General features: G+C 45.5%; 1 protein-coding gene and 1 long non-coding RNA gene across 2 annotated transcripts in view; one reads left to right on the plus strand and one right to left on the minus strand.

Annotated features, from left to right (window-relative positions):
- Nucleotides 1-3161: 3161 nt before the first annotated feature.
- On the minus strand, nt 3162-13877 carry LOC138299968 (uncharacterized). The gene is made up of 2 exons (XR_011204861.1): nt 13744-13877; nt 3162-3500 (listed from the first exon to the last, which is right to left on the minus strand). It is a non-coding gene; the product is annotated as an uncharacterized lncRNA (long non-coding RNA).
- Nucleotides 13878-14059: 182 nt separating this feature from the next.
- LOC138299967 (5' exonuclease Apollo-like) overlaps nt 14060-17950 on the plus strand; it is a 137109-nt gene continuing 133218 nt past the window's right edge. Inside the window, exon 1 of the mRNA XM_069238715.1 lies at nt 14060-14199. The gene's annotated coding sequence lies outside the window, so the exon portion shown is untranslated. The remainder of the gene's footprint in view (nt 14200-17950) is intronic.

Raw genomic sequence — 17950 nt, forward strand, 5'->3', positions numbered from 1 at the left:
GCCAGGAAGAACAGCTGGATGTTGTAGGAGGAATTTTCACTCTGCCTGTTGCTTTGCTGTGCTGTGCTGGCCTGCTGCTTCTGTCCTGGGAGTGAAAGGACTGGTCTTTGCTTTCTACATCCTGCTTTCCAAGGTTCTCCAAGGGCTTGAACTGAGCTTGCCTCCTGTTGTTGAGTCTCAGGGCCCTCAAAGACTTTATCTGCCAGTGCCTGGGCTCTTTAGCTGAGAGTCCTGACTTGCCCTTAGCTGGTAACCTGAGGGAAAATCCACACACCAAGGCCTTTGTGGCAGAACAATCGATGCAGCACCTGCCCAGCGGCTGAGAAATCTATGCAATGCCTGCCTCACGGCTGTGAAATAGACGCATCTCCTGCTTCAGCCCAGATCTATAGTTAGCGTGCGCCTGGATTTTCCACACATCCCGAGGTGTCATTTACTTCATTAACGTTGCTCTGCAATGAGGAAAAGCAGCATTGCTAGTCCAGCTGGAAAAGAATCAACGCATCGCCAACAGAGCAGGAAAAGAATTGACACATCACCAGCAGGGCAGGGAAAGAATCCATGCATCGCCTGTCCAGCGTGAAAATAATTGACGCATCACTTGCTTTCCTGATGCATTCCTTCCTTTGCGCCCGCATTATCTTTGCTTTGACGCATCCAAAGTACTGTGTGTTATAAGGATACAACCACTAATTGTTCAGGATTACAACTCTTTTAAAACTTTAAAAAAGTGATATCTTTGCTTGTGTATGTTGGATTTTTGTTGTTTTGGTCTTGTTTAACTTAAATAAATATTGCCTATTTTCCTAAACTGGTGTTGAGTACTTTTGTGGTGATTTCATAGTGTTACAAATAATTTACACATTGCCTCTAAGATAAGCCTGGCTACTCACCCAACCTATCAAGGGGGTGAGTAGGGGTTATCTTAGGTGTGTGACTCCTTTACCTTGACTAGAGTGAGGGTCCCTACTTGGTCAGGGTGTAAACTGACTGTCAACTAGAGACCCCCATTTCTAACACTGGTGATCCGTGGTGAGGATATGACTTGTATTTGTATTTTGCATACAGTGATTGGTGTACACTACTGTCTGATTGCAGACCATTATGCAACCACAAATCATTTTTTTCTTTCCTTTCTGGATTTCTCTTGCCTTTTTGAACTTTGCAACTTATGAGCCATATCTACAAGCATGTCTCAGTCTGAGGAGCCAGTAGCAGTTGCTGCAAATGTTAGGTTTGAGGAGGAAAAGTTGGAAACATACTCAGTGTCTTTGCTCAGGAGGTTTTGTAAAGAGCTCCAGTGTCTAATTAAAGGCCTCAATAAAAAGTAGGAGCTGCAAAAGGCACTAAGGGTTTGGTTGGCAAAGGAGGCTGGTGGGCCTGCAGAGGAGGAGAATGTTACAGAGGAGGGAGAGGAGGACACCCTGCAGGATGTGGTGGATAACCAGGATCTACCTAGGAGGGAGGCACTCTCCAAGGAAAGTAGCAGTGTTTCCTTCAGAGGTCTGGCCACAGAGGAGCTGAAGGACAGACAAGCAAAGAGGAGGCATCAGATGGAGATGGAAAAACGTAAGCTGCAGCATGAGAAGGAACTTCAGCTGAAGCTGGCAAAGATCAACAGGGTGGCAGAAAAATAGAAACTTGACATACAGGAGAGAAAATTGCTTTTACCTCAGGAGCTGAGCTTGAAGGAGCTGGATCTGAGGAGCAGGCCCAGCACAGATGGTGGCAGCATTTCAGTGCAGTCGTAGATAAGGGTGCACCTGCTCAAGAATCTAAGGGTAGAGTACACTAAGGAGGTGGTTTCAGTGCTATGACGCAGCACTCCACATGCACAGGGTCCCTGAGAGAGATTGGAGGCGGGCCTGTGGAACTATTTCACAGCAGATGGAAGGGACCCCTTTTCGCTGCTAGGGGTAGCTAATGAGCTCACCTACACCAGGATAAAGGATGCTCTCATCACTAGGTATGGCTTGACACCAGAGATGTACAGGAGAAAGCTCAGGGAAAGTAGGAAACTTGATTCTCAGACCTGGCATGAGTGTGTGGATTCCTTCTGCAGAGCACTGTATGGTTAGGTAAAGGGCGGAGAGGTGACAGATTATCAGGGGCTGTACAATCTGTGTGTATGGGAGCACTTGTCTACTCTGTGTTTCCCATAGCTGCGCCAGTACCTGATTGACAGCAAGCTTATTGACCCCAGGAAGCTTGCTCAGTAGGCGGACTGCTAGCCCTAAAAACGCACTCTAGGGTCTAAGTATTTGGTTACACTGCATTACTTTTGCCTTTTTTCTCATGAGGTTGTGCCCTCTAGGGGCTAACAATATAGTTACATGACCATGTTTCTTACAAATTATAATTTTATGATGGTGCCATCTAGGGGCTGTTTTGAGCATTAACGTCTAATGCCAAAAGTTTATTTCTGATAAAGGTTTATATGAAAATTGTATTTTTTAATAATCTCTCCTTACTACAGTTATGACCATGATTCAGGCCAACTTAACACCCTTATTAGTCTATGACTGTTTGAACACTCTTGATATGTTTGGGTGACCTTTCTAGTTTATTTCTCCTCCGTGGCTGTCTTGTGTCTTTTTTTGAGGGAATTGTGTAAACCACACAGCAACTCTGATGGTGGGGTGGTGAAAGTAGTATTCTATTGGAATTAGCATGTCAGATTTAAATTAGGATGCTAAATAGCATAATTTTCGGTTTTTTGCTGCAGACGGAGGAAGAAGATAAAAAGAAGTGGTTTAGTTATATGGAGGGCCCCTGGAATTATATGGCAGGAAAAGACGAACTCATGAGGCAGGGTTGACCAATTTAAGCAGCAAGAAAAGTCCAGTTATGAATTTACAATGCCAATAACTCAAACAAATGCGAGACCTGTTGCATTGCAAATGCCTGTTTTATTTTTTACTCTTTGGTGACTGTGGAGCTCTCAGGTTTCTCATTTCAGGCATCAGCAGATTATACAATGCAGTTTTCCGAACTATTGTTCTGGTAGCTGCAGTCCTGGGTTTACAGTGGCATACCTGAATAATAAAAGTGCCTTAATTATACCAATCGTTCTTCCTGGTACAGCGCAGTGTTAGGAATATAAAATTTTCTAGCATACACGTGAAGAATTTTCAATTCTATTAAGGACACCGAGGCGAGGATTATGCTTCTTCTTCATTACTGTTTATTATTTTCAACCTACAGCAGCAAATAAAAATGTAACTTTTATAAAAACCACAAATCCCAAAATGCCCCCCATGACATCAGCTCTTCTGCACGAATCACAACACACTAATCCGTATGAAGCAGTGAGGAACCATAAACCGTCCTCGTTCTTTGCTCTGAAACAAGAATATCAACTAGTGAACAGGTCCCACAAAAACGTTCTGCAGGGTGGAATACATCGAATTGAACTGTCACTTGAATTAGCAGGACGAGGAGATCTGTGTACCGGCACTGTAGTCTTTAGACTTCCAGTTATCCAGTCTTCTGATCGGTAACTGCAAAAGAGAAGAGATAACTTGTAATCATCTGTTGTGTACAAAATTCATCCTACAACAATCCGTTATGAATCGAACATAGACAATCTTATTCGTATTCAATGTAACCAAACACATCTGATGCAATTGTCAAAGCATATACTTAAAATTAACACTCTGAATTCAAGGCGCAAGCAAATGGTAGTTCTATGTGTACTGAACAAGGGACGGGCATGATTACTATTAGGGTAGGATAATCCTCGCCTCCGTGTCCTTAATAGAATTGAAAATTCTTGGCGCGTATGCTAGAACATTTTGTATTCTATGTCAGGACCGGAGACTTCGGATTATGCTAGTTTATATCAATGGAAGCCACATCCAGAATGGGTTATAACAATATTTCTTAAAAGTAGAGTCTGACGACCAATCTGCTGCCCTCATTATGTCTTGTAGTTGAGACCCAAGAGAATAAGATTTTGAGGCCATTGCCCCTCTCACAGAGTGGTCCCGGAATCCGGATGTATCTATACCTGCTTCCGACAGAATCAACTTCCCCCAGCACACCAACGTAGCTGAAGACATGGGGTTAAAAAAGGCCTCTGCAGAGCAATCAGTAGTTGACACCAGGAGATTGACGAAATTCCCTGGTTTGATCTTCATATTCTCTTAAACATTGTACAATACATAGTTTAGAATTTTCTGGGAATCTAGGATAGGTTACTTGCCTGGAAAAGGTTTCTGTTCTCTGGGATATGGAAAAAGTAACACCGTCAGGAGAATATACTCTACCTGCAATATCCAGGGCGTGAACGTCCGAAACTCTCCTGCAGGAGAGGAGGCACAGTAAAATGGTTAGTTTTGCTGACAATTGTTATCTGGATAGATCTGCATTGCATGGCCATCTCTCCAAAAATTTTAGCATGATATACACATCCCATAAATACGCATACTTGGGTTGTGGAGGATTGGCCAATCGAATACCCCTCATTACTCTACTCACCATTGGATGTTCCTCTACTGATTTCCCCTCTATAGACGTATGTCCAGCTGAAAAGGCTGATCTATGGTTATTGACTGAAAAGTAACTCAGGCCTTCTGAAGCCAATTAAGCCAAGAAATTGATTATATATGTAATGGGGCCCCCCAAGGGATCCAGGTCCCATGAGTTGCACCAACCCACCCATCTACGCCAGGTGGATAGATATCGCTTATGAGTGGAGTCTGCCCAGGAGGCTGCGATGAATGAAACAGCTCTCTCTGAAAGGCTCAGCAAACACCAGCATTGCCTGAAATGCGCCAGGCCATGAGCTGTAACTTATTAATTACAGCCACTGCCGCACTCAAAAAGTACATAGCTAAATCAGTCCTTAACATTCCTTAACCACAGCCATCGTACTCAGTTGGATGAACATTGTTGCATAAGCAAGCCAACAAGTGTTTTGTCACAACAAGTAACTTTTTCAAGGCTCAAAGCGAAGGTGCAGTCTGGAAAGTGCCATGAATGTAGAAAGGAGACAGAATATGCCTCAGAAATATAATTTTGAGTAACTCGTTCATGGTAGTCTCAAAAAAGAAGACTGGAAGTTGTGTGAGAAAATGATAAGTCTCAAGTCTTCCTTGCGTCTCCACTCCAAAGTTAGAAATGATACATGCTGTTTCACTCTGAGCTGGCTGCTTATCTGCCTTACTCAGAGAAAATGGGAAGTTGCCATTACATATACATGAGCTGTAACTTGTTCTGCACAATGAGAGGATGAGGTTGTCCTGACGGGTCCAAAAAAAGATTGGGACTGGTCAGGATCCGCACCGGAAGATCTCGGGATAGTTCTAACAGAAGAGGAAACCAAGCCTGTGCTCTCCAAACAGATGAGACCAGAATCAATTCCGTTCAGTGTTGTAGAACCTGAGATGCCACTCTCGGAGGCATTATGAATGAGGTAAAGGCATAGAGGAGCGGACCTGTCCATTGTTATAGGAACGCGTCCGAGGCTATGGCTATGGGATCCGGTCTCCAAGAAAAGAACCGGTGTAGGAAAGTAGTATATGGTACCTAGGTGCCCAGGGTATTGGGGTTCCAGGACATCCCTATGGGCTGCATCATTTCTTTTGCCACCCATAGGAAGCTCAGACAAACCTTTACACAGGACTGCCACTGCAGCCTGAGTGAAATAACGCACACATTATTTCACAGCCATTTTCACTGCACTTTAGTAACTTATAAGTCACCTATAGGTCTAACCTTCACTTGCTGAAGGTTAGGTGCAAAGTTACTAAGTGTGAGGGCACCCTTGCACTAGCAAAAGTGCCCCCACATAGTTCAGGGCCATTTCCCCGGATTTTGTGAGTGTGGGGACACCATTACACGTGTGCACTACATATAGGTCAAGAACTATATGTAGCTTCACAATGGTAACTCCAAATATGGCCATGTAACATGTCTAAAATCATGGAATTGTCCCCCCATGCCAAATCTGGTATTGGGGTGCCAATTCCATGCATCCCCGGGGCTCCACTATGGACCCCGGGTAGTGCCAAACTAGCTCTCTGGGGTTTTCTCTGCAGCTACCGCTGCTGCCACCCCACAGACAGGGTTCTGCCCTCCTGGGGTCTGGGAAGCCCAGTACCAGGAAGGCAGAACAAAGAATTTCCTCTGAGAGAGGGTGTTGCACCCTCTCCCTTTGGAAATAGGTGTTAAAGGCTGGGGAGGGGTAACCTCTCCCAGCCTCTGGAAATGCTTTGAAGGGCACAGATGGTGCCCTCCTTGCATAAGCCAGCCTACACCGGTTTAGGGAACCCCCAGTCCCTGCTCTGGCACAAAACTGGACAAAGGAAAGGGGAGTGACCACTCCCCTGTCCATCACCATCCCAGGGGTGGTGCCCAGAGCTCCTCCAGTGTGTCCCGGACCTCTGTCATCTTGGGTCCACGGGTTGAGGGCACTCTGGAGGCCTCTGAGTGGCCAGTGCCAGCAGGTGACGTCAGAGACCCCTCCTGATAGGTGCTTACCTGACTAGGTGGCCAATCCTCCTCTGAGGGCTATTTAGGGTCTCTCCAGTGGGCTTTTCCTCAGATAACGACTTGCAAGAATTCACCAGAGTTCCTCTGCACCTCTCTCTTTGACTTCTGCCAATGATCAACCGCTGACTGCTCCAGGACGCCTGCAAAACTGCAACAAAGTAGAAAGAAGACTACCAGCGACATTGTAGCGCCTAATCTTGCCAGCTTCCTCAACTGTTTCCTGGTGGTGCATGATTTGCATGATTTGGGGGCTGCCTGCCTTCATTCTGCACTGGAAGCCACGAAGAAATCTCCTGTGGGTCGACGGAATCTTCCCCCTGCTTCAGCAGGCACCAAACTTCAGCGTCACCGGTACTCTGGGACCCCTCTCACCCTGACAAGCGTGGCCCCTGGAACAAAGGTGGTGGACCCAAGTGACCCAGACTGTCCAGTGGTCCAACTGTCCAAATTTGGAGGAGGTAAGTCCTTGCCTCCCCTCTCCAGACAGTAATCCTGTGCACCGTGTGAACTGCAGCTACAAGGGCTTCTGTGCACATTTCGCCAAAACGCACAGCCAAGCCTAGATCCCCAGCACTCTGTCCTGCGATGCTAACCTCCCTGAGTTGATCTCCGGTGTCGTGGGACCCTCTTTTGCAGTGTTGAGATGACCGCTGTGTTCAGACTTCTTGAACCCATGTTCAACAACTTCTGCGGGTGCTACCTTCTTGTGCGTGGGCTCTCTACGTCGCTGAGACCCCCCTCTGTTTCCTCTCCTAGGTGACGACCTACTGGTCCTTCCTGGGCCCGGGCAGCACCCTTTTTCTTCAACCGTGACTCTTGCAGCTAGCAAGGCTTGTTAGCGGTATTTTACCATGGAAACAACTCTGCATCCTCCAGCACTAGGACATCTTCTGCACGAAGGAGAAGTTCCTAGCACCTTTTGTTGTTGCAGAATCTTCAGCTCCTTCCATCTGGAGGCAGACATTTTGCACCTTCATCCGGGGTTTAGTGAGCTCCTGCCCCCCCTGGACACTTCCACGACTCTTGGACCTGGTCCCCTTCCTTTGCAGGTAGGAATCCGTCTTCAGTGTGTTGTAGTCTGTTGTGGTCTTTGCAAAATCCCCTATCATGACTTTAGTGTGTTTCTGGGGAAATAGTAGTACTTTACTCCTACTTTCCAGGGTCTTGGGGTGGGGTATCTTGGACACCCTTAGTGTTTTCTTACACTCCCAGCGACCCTCTACACACTACACTAGCCTAGGGGTCCATTCGTGGTTCGCATTCTACTTTCTTAGTAAATGGTTTGCGTTGCCCTTAGGCCTATTGCATCCTATTGTGTTCTGCAGTGTTTGCACGACTTTCTGACTGTTTTACCTACCTGATTTTGGTTTGTATATTTTGTGTATTTTACTTACCTCCTAAGGGAGTATATCCTCTGAGATATTTTTGGCACATTGTCAATAAAATAAAGTACCTTAGTAAAGGTTTTGTCTTTCTTATGATATAGTACCTATATGATATAAGTGGTATAGTAGGAGCTTTGCATGTCTCCTAGTTCAGCCTAAGCTGCTCTGCTATAGCTACCTCTATCAGCCTAAGCTGCTAGAACACTACTAATCTACTAATAAGGGACAACTGGACCTGGCACAAGGTGTAAGTACCATCAGGTACCCACTATAAGCCAGGCCAGCCTCCTACAACTGGTCTATTTGATGTGAGAGAATTCTTTGCGAGACCATCGACCGCGGTGGAGATGGTGCTGCATCGAGCAACCCAGCCCCACCTGCTGGAGTCTGATTCTAAGACAACATCCGGGGGAGATCCAAAAATGGCTCTGCCGTTCCAGGCCACCATGTAATCCAGCCACCACTGCAACTCATTGCGTGTCTCTGGAGTGAGATCTATGAGCTCTGCGTAACTTAGGCCCTTTTGAAGGTGGTGGATCTTGAGACGCTGAAGAGCCCTGTAGTGTAAGGGGGTTGGAAATATCGCCTGATTCGAGGGCACTAGTAATTACACTATTCTGGCTAAAATCCTGAGGGAAATCCTGTCTTTGTGAAGGACTAACCGTATCTCCTTCTGGATTACGTTTAATTTCTGGACTGGAAGGGACAGAAGGGAGGTGGTAGAGTCTATCTGGAATCACAGGAACTCCATTTGATGAGAAGGTGTCAGTTTGGATTTGGTGGCATTGATCAGGAAACCTAAATTCTGTAGAAGTTGAATGGTCCATTCGAGGTGCTGCATAAGGGACTGAGGGGGTCATTCTGACCTAGGCGGACGGCGGAGGCCGTCCGCCAAGGTACCGCCGTCAGAACACCGCACCGCGGTCAAAAGACCGCGGCGGTGATTCTGAGATTTGCCCTGGGCTGGCGGGCGGCCGCCAAAACTCCGCCCGCCAGCCCAGGGCAAATCAACCTTCCCACTAGGATGCCGGCTCAGAATTGAGCCGGCGGAGTGGGAAGGTGCGACGGGTGCAGTTGCACCCGTCGCGTATTTCAGTGTCTGCTAGGCAGACACTGAAATACTTTGTGGGGCCCTCTTACGGGGGCCCCTGTCGTGCCCATGCCATTGGCATGGGCACGGCAGGGGCCCCCAGGGGCCCCGTGGCACCCCCTACCGCCATCCTGTTCCTGGCGGGAGAACCGCCATGAACAGGATGGCGGTAGGGGGTGTCAGAATCCCCATGGCGGCGGAGCGCGCTCCGCCGCCATGGAGGATTCTGACGGGCAGCGGAAAGTCGGCGGTACACCGCCGGCTTTCCGCTTCTGGCCGCAGCTGTACCGCCGCGGTCAGAATGCCCGTCGGAGCACCGCCGGCCTGTTGGCGGTGCTACCGCCAACCTCCGCCATGGCGGTAATTACCGCCGGGGTCAGAATGACCCCCTGAATGTCCTGCGCCATGAGAAGAATGTCGTCGAGATAGACTATCATTTGAATCCCTCTGGATTGAAGTTTCTCTACTACCGGACGCATGACCTTGGTGAAGCACCAGGGCGCCGAAGAAAGGCCGAAGGGAAGGACCTTGAAATTAAACAATTGGTTGTCCCACTGAAACTGTAAGTATTTCCTGTGTGGGTGAAATATTGGGATTGATAAATAGGCATCCTTGAGATCCATGTAGACCATCCAGTCCCCTTCCCTGATTGTGTCTCTGAGTAAATGTATCCCCTCCATTTTGAAGTGCCGATAAATAATCCAACTGTTGAAATCTTTCAGATTTATCACCAGTTGGGAACCCCCTCTCTTATTGCTCACTGTAAATATATTGCTGCAAAAACCCGATGGATCAATCCGGCAAGGGGCGATCGCACCTTTGCTTAACAGTTGGTCTGCCGCTTGCTGGCTAAAGTTGTGGTCGAGAGGTGAAAAATGAATCAGCTGTGGAATGACTGTTTGGTGTGGTTCCCCAAAAAATTATAGATAAAACCCTGTGATCGTCTCCAGAACCCAGTGATCGGAAGTTAACAGACCCCAATTGTGGAAGAACTGCCTGGTCCTGCCCCCCCCCAAGACTACTGCCAATGGTGATATCAGCCTTACCTTGAGAGGTGGCGCTAAAGTTGGCGTTGTACTGGGGACAGGAGCCGCGACTGAAGCTGGCATGTCCTGATAGTGCCCTCGCAGGATAGAAGGTGTCCCTGGTCTGGGTTGCGTAGCCTCTTCTCAATGAACTGTAGTTTGTGAGAGAGCTGCGGGAGATGGTGCGGCCAGACAGATGCCCTCGATTTGTGCCGTCCCTGGTAAAAATGCGCTGTTTGAACACTTTGTTGAGAGAATTCTGGGCTTTATCTAACGCTGTGAAGGTGTGAACGAACTTCCCAAGATCCTTAACGAACTTGTCCCCAAACAGGAGACCATCCACCAGAGGACCTGGTTCTGCTGTGGCTAGTTCTGTTAACTTGGGATCTATGCGCATCAATATGGACTTCCTTCTCTCTATGGAGAGCGTGCAATTTGCATTTCCGAGCATACATAAAGCCCGTTGAGCCCATCCTTCTAAGATATCCGGATCACTGCTAGAGCCAGATTCTTTTGCTGCCACAGCCAGATCTAAGATTTTACAGAGGGGGTCAGTCATATCGAGAACTTTGTCCTAACACATTTTCCGGGACCTGTCGATACCCTTTTTTGGGTCTTTTGAGGACCTTTTAGTGAAGATGGCCAAATTGGGGTCCAATTCGGGGGTAAGGGCTACCTTGTTTGGAATATCTGGGCGGGGACACTCGGACCTAAGTCGGTTCCGCACCTCTTTGTCTAGTGGTTTTCCTAATCATGACTGTACATAGTCTGTGACCGCTGGAAGGGGTGTCCAGTCTGAGGATCTAGGGTGCACTATTGCCTCAGGATCAAAGTTAAGAAGGGAATAGGTCTCCGAGGCCTCGAAAGCTAGAGTGGGGCCATCAGGGGAACGTTGTTGTCATTTTGGCTGTGGAGAATCATTGTCTGATTCGGTATGTGGAGAAAGAGACTCATCTGACAGAATGTCAGGTGAAGGAAGGGACATAACCTGGGTGCTGGTGGAGGGCTGTGCTGAGTACTCGTGGTCCATGACCATAGTCTGGGACAGTCGGGCCAAAGGGGCTGCGTGGGGCCAAGTCGTGGGGCGGGGAGCCTGGTTGTCTGTCTGGGGAGCGGAGGGCCCTGGGGTAGGCTGGCCATAGGGCGGGACCGTTAGTGCACATCTTTTTAATTGCCTAGCAATTGGCTGCAGCGCCACTGCAAGGGCCCTGTTGACTGACTGGGCCACTGAAGCATTCAGAGCATGGACAAAGTCTTCAGCCAAAAGAAGGTATTCCTGCTCTTGGTAGAGAGCTGTCTCGTCGGAGATCTGTCTATCTGCCATGATCTGCAAGTTCGCAACACAGAGGCTATGGTGGTATGGACTTGGTAGTCTGTACTAAATCTGTAAGTAGAGATGTATACATCAAAAGAGGGGGGGTGCCCATAATCAATATGCCGCTCAGGAGGCTTGAAAATTACCAGAGGATAAGTTTGTTGGCAAACTTGATATTGATCAGTATGTGCTGGTTTGAAAACCCCTCAGGAGAGAGCCTGTAATATCCAAAATGCAGCCCAGCCTAACGGGCGTAGGAGAGACGCTCTGCTCGACCGTTGTTTGTTAACGGGAGCCGACTCTAAGTCTGCTGAGTCGAGGCGTGGGCTCTCTGTCACTTTCTGACAGTGAAACAGACCAGCAGCGCTTTGTGCCTGTGCGCGGGCAGCGAGCCAGAAAGAGGACAAGCTGTCCTCGCACCGTAGCACACCATCCCTCCGCCTCCTTGCACCCGGCCTGGTGCCCCAAGCAATGCTGCTGAAGCAGTGGGTGAGCGTGGGCAGCGTTGTAAGGATACTCGCTTCACCGCGCCACCCAGCGAGGCAGTATCGCCGAATAGTGTGAAATAAAGAAACAACCAACATTAAGGAAACGTTAATGAAAAGGCCCTTATCTGTCATGCGAGCAGCAAAGAAAGAGGACGGTTTATGGTTCCTCGCTGCTTTATACGGATTAGTGTGTTGTGATTGGTGCAGAAGAGCTGATGTCATGGGTGCATTTTGACTCATATCAATTTCAAGTTCCAACAGCTGATAAGGAATAATGAAGCGATCTTTCGCTTTACTAGTAAATTAGGTCACAGACCCCTCGCACAGATGAAAACACTTTATAACTCCAAGTGTGCCGCAGCAGTCCTATACGGGGCAGAAGTTTGGAGCTACAACAAAATACCCTTTCTCCAAAGTGCTGAAAATAAATTCCTGCGTAGACTACTGACGGTTCCAAAATGTATAGCAAACATCATCAGTCATGAGGAAACTGGCCAGTGTTTTTTGGAGGACAGGGTTTCTATCACTCCTTTACTGCTCTGGATCAGATGCTGGTTGAACCCTGCGGCAAAGCTTATTCAAGACTGCATTTCTGATTGCTTCCAATTGGACAACTCAAACAGGATTCCCTGGCTTGTGTTCCTGCAAAACTCCTTTGAGAAGCTAGGGATCAGATATATGTTTGAAGAACCCCAATTGTTAACTACAAACTCTAGGTCTGTCTTGAAGTCAACTTATTTTGAGCACATATTAGAGTTGAGATGTTATAGCTCCCTGAAACTCAAAACTTTTGATCCCTATATCCGGATTGTAACTGTTTCATGTCTTGAACCTTATTTGATCTGGTTTTCAAGTTCTAAAATAACCTCTCTTTTAACATTTTTTTTATTTAATTTGATTCATTTTAAGGTAGCCTTTCCCAAACCATGTTTCTGGAAAAAGGATTTACCACCCGGCCCCTGTGATTCTAAATCAAAGCAGAGTACCACACATTTTTTTCTCTTTTGTTCTCTATATGCTGCTCCTAGAAAGGCTTTTATTTTACCTATTTTATGTCATCTTAGACCTATCCATTATAAGGAAGCTCTCTTCTATTTTCAGAGATTGACAGATATCCAAACTTGTCACCACGTACTAAATTTTGTTACAGCTTCTCTAAGTATTAGGAAAAGGTCTACTCCATTTTAATCTCTATATGTTTGTGAGAGCTTTCTATTTTGAGATAATATCTGTAAATTTTGTTTTAGCGATTCTTAATTATGTTTTAGTATACTTATTTGTTACATGTTAAGGGTTTTTTAACTCCGATGTTTACATGGTGTTTTTATGAATTGTTTTTACGGTTTTTGTGTTTTATATTATTTACAGTTTTGAATATGTGTCTTTGTATGTACTTTTATGGCATTTGCCGAATAAAGTTATTTGACTGACTAACTGGGTGCATTTTGGGATTTATGGTTTTTATAAAAGTTACATTTTTATTGGCTGCAGTATGTTGAAAATAATAAGAAGTAAAGAAGGAGAAGCATAATCCGAAGCCTCCGGTCCTGACATAGAATAATAGTAACCATTTTATAGCTAGGCGCAAAACAGGCTGTTGAATATTCACTGAATCAAAGGAAGTAGACGGTTGTAAGGTCTTGTTCTGCATCTTCCTACATAAAGTATTCATGTAGCAAAAAAAGTTAGCCTGATTCTAAAAGTGACATTTCGTGTTCCATTCTAAATTGTTACCCTGGTTTCCTTCCTTTCGAAGTTACAATTACTTGAAATTGTACAGTTGCCAAATACTCATATTTTAAAGTACTTTACGTAGAAACAGCAATTCGATTAAAACAACTCTAGAACTGTTTTCAAAATGATTTTTTTTTTAATGTAATGTTTTACTTGACCAATTCACCTGCAACATTCTCCACTTCAACATGGCTGACATTTTACATCTCACCTGAGTCCGATTTCGGAAGTTGTGTATGGAAACGTTGGTTCGGCTGATGGATTGGTAAACCTAGCGTTGCTGAAGTACTTGGGCAGCCTGAAGGGAAGAGAAGCTGTAGCTCGGCGATAGGCTGCTTCTGCCTGGTGGTGCTCGCTGGCTTCACACAGGGGCCCGTGGCCAGGCACTGCTGTTTTTGCCGCCGCCGTCGATGCCTGGTGAGCCGAGGGAGGGGTGAGGTGCTCCGGGCTAAATGCCCACGGCCCACGCTCCTTTCCCCCGGTGGCGCAGGCGCTCATCCTGGGCCGTGCTTGCCCAGTCACCCCTGAAGCCGCTGATTGTCTGGGGCGGGGGACTGGCTTCGCTGCTGATGTCTTCCCCTAGAGGAAGATGAACCGACCCCGGGGTTCCCGTTCTCCGAGCAACAAGGCAGCCCCCGTCCGCGGCTGAAAGCCACAAACACTAGTTGTAAGTGTAGGTTTGGGGATGTATTTGGTGTCCAGGAGAAGGTTCAGTTGCGATGAGTATATTAAATGCCGCTAGCGCCGTGCCATAAATATGGAGTGTACTATGATCTTAGCTACGAGGAACATAGGTAAAGCTATCGGAGTACAAGAGCAGTGTAGGTGTGACATCGAGCCTAGGTCAGGTACGGAAGCGAGATCATTTATTTACTGTAATAACAGGACAGGTATGTATACTGGCTCAGTGCGTGGACGATTGCAGACACAGCAGTGCTGGCTAAGCCAAAAAGAAAGTACCCCACTGTGGTCACCACCTAAGGACATTGGTTACAACTTTAAAATCTGATGCACCAGTGTTTATTAATGAGTGTTTATGTATTCTGAATAAATAAGTCTATGTAGAACATAAAATGACGCAGAAAAATAATGCACACATTTGAAAATGGGATTACAAAGAATGGCCACCAATGTTAATGAAATGTACTAATCATTGATTAAATATTTATGAAATATTGAATATATGTTAGACTAATGCAGTAATATGTCATATTGAGGGTTATGACTTCAGCTTTATTAATTGTTTGCCTTAACTTAGCGAATGTCTTGGCCTACTTGCCAGTCCACATGTAAAAGCTGTATTTCTTAGCGTTTAATAAAATGGCTGTCCAAGTGAGTTAAACTGTGAATTTCTATTGTGTTCTTTAAATGTGCTCATAACAGAAGCTTCTCGTGTGAACTGACTGCTAGGAGATGATACTCTTACTAATGCAACATTTTATGTGTAATGTGTGTAAGACTGACTTTCCCAGGACAAGAACTATGAAGATACTGGCTAGAGTAGAAGTAGCAACAATATTGTCACCTGACAAGCCGGATGATGAGAACATTGCAAGACCAACCAATCAACGACATGTGAACGGAGTAATATTAGAATTTATAGATTTTTGATTTTAGATTTATTGGAGAAAGTGTGAACATACAATTAACCAGTAGGGATTTGGGGGGGGGGGTAGTTTTAGCAGTTTTGACTTAAGAAGAGTACACAGAGAGAAGACAGTCATTCTGCCCATTGCCCATTTTCTTGCTGGCCGAAAGGTCAATCATTTCTTGTGCATCTTGACGAGAGAAGTGCTTAAAGACTTTGCCCTTTCCTGACCTTTGATGCTGAAGCCTTGCTGATTGACTGCTGTCCTGAGGACGAAGACTGATTCTACTTTGCTGATCCACCTTGAGGCTAGATATAACCTAACTGTGATTATTATGCATATTTGCCTTTTCTTTCTAGGTACCAAAGGCGCTGTTTTGATAGAGCCATAGTTAGATGTTTGTGTTACTAAATTGTTTGCATGAAGCCTAACATGCTGACGCTAATCTGATGCTTGTTAAGGATTCTCACAATTGACTTGTGATAACAGGGACTAATACTTGATTAATTTCTCTGCTAAATTTCATGTATGTTATCACATTGACACAGTTGACTTTGTTACTGATTTGCACCATAACCTTATAATGTGTTGTTGTTCAAGCTTTCATTAGATTACGTTTCTTCCACAGCTTTGGACAGCCAGTGTTGTCTTTGTATGTGTTTCATTTTATATTTAGATTAATTTGCATGACCTTACCATTGTTAATATAGGGAAATAAACATTCTAAACTTTTACTAAGAGGTGTGGTTATTCATGACTGAAAGGTCATGGTGCGTGACTATTACTGCCTTTATTGATAACTGTGTATTGATTATGTACTGGAGCTATGGTAAGAATATCTTAATTGCGAGTCAAAAGGTTCATCAACCTATTCGCGTCCCTTTGTAAGCTTACTTATTAAGGTCAGCCGTGCTAACAGTCACCACCTAAGGACATTAGTTACAACTTTAAAATCCGGTGCAGCAGTGAGCGAATGCATTAGACTGGTACAGCACAGATATTGCACCAGAAAATGTAGTATGTACTACAGGGAACTTCGGGCCAGATGTAGGTAGCTGTTTGCATGTCGCAAACTGCAAAAAACACAGTTTGCGCCATGCAAACAGCCTAATGCGATTTGGGGATGCGACTCGCAAATAGGAAGGGGTGTTCCCTTCCTATTTGCGACCGCATCGCCATGCTGAGTTGTTTTGTGACCGCAAACCAACTCTCAGTTACCACCCACTTGAAGTGGGTTGTAACTCATTCGCAAAAGGGAAGGGGTCCCCATTGGACCCCTTCCCCTTTGTGAATGCCGAAAAAAACGAAACCAAATGGTTTCTGAAGTTTTTCTTTTTGCAACTCGTGTTCCTTTTAGGAAAAAGGGCTGCAAAAAGAAAAAAAAAACTGCTTTATTAAAAAAGCAGTCACAGACATGGAGGTCTGCTGTCTCCAGCAGGCCACCATCCATGTGAGTGCATGGACTCGCTATGGGGTCGCAAAATGCGACCCACCTGATTAATATTCATGAGGTGGGTCTTTGCGACCCCATAGCGAGTCGCAGAAGGTGTCTGAGACCCCTTTCTGCATAACATTTTGCGAGTTGCAAATTGCGAGTCGGTATGACTCGCAATTTGCAACTCGCAAAATTTTACTTTGCTACATCTGGCCCTAAGATACAGCTAAATGACTTTGCCGGTTTGAAGATTGCCACAACAGTGGATTTATGACCTAGTACAGCATTGGGTTGTATACGTAATAACTTGTTGTTTATGTAACTGGTAGAGTTATTTTATTTAATAGTACTCAATTTGCAGAACTCTGCAAGCATAGACTGCTGACTTGTGCTTGCTAAAATTTTAACTGGGTGATGTAGTTCACAGCCGGTGATAGTGGTGAGCATTTAACTAACTGAGCCAATTTTTAGACAAAGGACCAGTATTTATAGACAGATTGTTATGCTCAGTGAGGAGTGGTGTGTTTCAGGTATAGCCCTGAGCTTGTGAGAAGCATAGGATCAGCTAAGGTTAGGTTTTGTGCTTGGGACAGGTAAAACATATGTGTACTTGAGAGCTGCTATAATTGTAGGACAGGTGCAGTGGTATGGATAGATGCACTGTGGAGCTTGGTTGCAGAACCCAGGAAAATGTACTAGGGAAATTTGACGGTGTGGTATGCCACAATCACAGATCCAAGGATGTGGATACAGGGGTGTGGAATTTTTTTAAATATCCACTTGTCCATGGAACAGGTTGCTTCTGAAATCTATTTGTCCTCTAAAAAAAAACTTCTACTTGTCCCTTTGGTGCCATGTAGTGCAACGACAAATTATGGCAGTAACAAACACAAGCAAAAAGGAAAACAAAAGGTTTTGGTCTCAAAAAGCACACATTGCCACACCAGTGGTGTAACAAAGGCCCGAGGCCCCCCCTCCAGGGAGCCACCCCAGAACAGCACCTACTCTGAGTGAGTCTGGAGGGTTTTCTTTTTGTTAGTGTTTGTTACAATGGTGAGGGCATGGCAGCTCCCACAACAATAAAGTGGTACAAAAGCCATGTCAAAACAAGACACCCGTTAATGAAACCAAAACACTCACAAAAAATGTCGGATCAGTTAGCTTTGCCAGTGCTTGTTAATTTTCATGCTTCCCATAATCTTGTGGAAAATGGCTATACTGATTTTCCATTAGGACTATTATTTGAAAATACTAGCATGCATCAATACATTTTATTAAATGACGCTTCAAAGAAATAGCACCTAAAATTTCACAGTAGTGAAATGTTTTTTTTAACTACTTGCATTTTTTCCCCACCATTTCTATTTTGAAAGTAAAGAAAGCTTCTGCAAACA

The sequence above is a fragment of the Pleurodeles waltl genome, chromosome 6 (genome assembly GCF_031143425.1).
Source record: "Pleurodeles waltl isolate 20211129_DDA chromosome 6, aPleWal1.hap1.20221129, whole genome shotgun sequence".
Classification (NCBI taxonomy): domain Eukaryota; kingdom Metazoa; phylum Chordata; class Amphibia; order Caudata; family Salamandridae; genus Pleurodeles; species Pleurodeles waltl.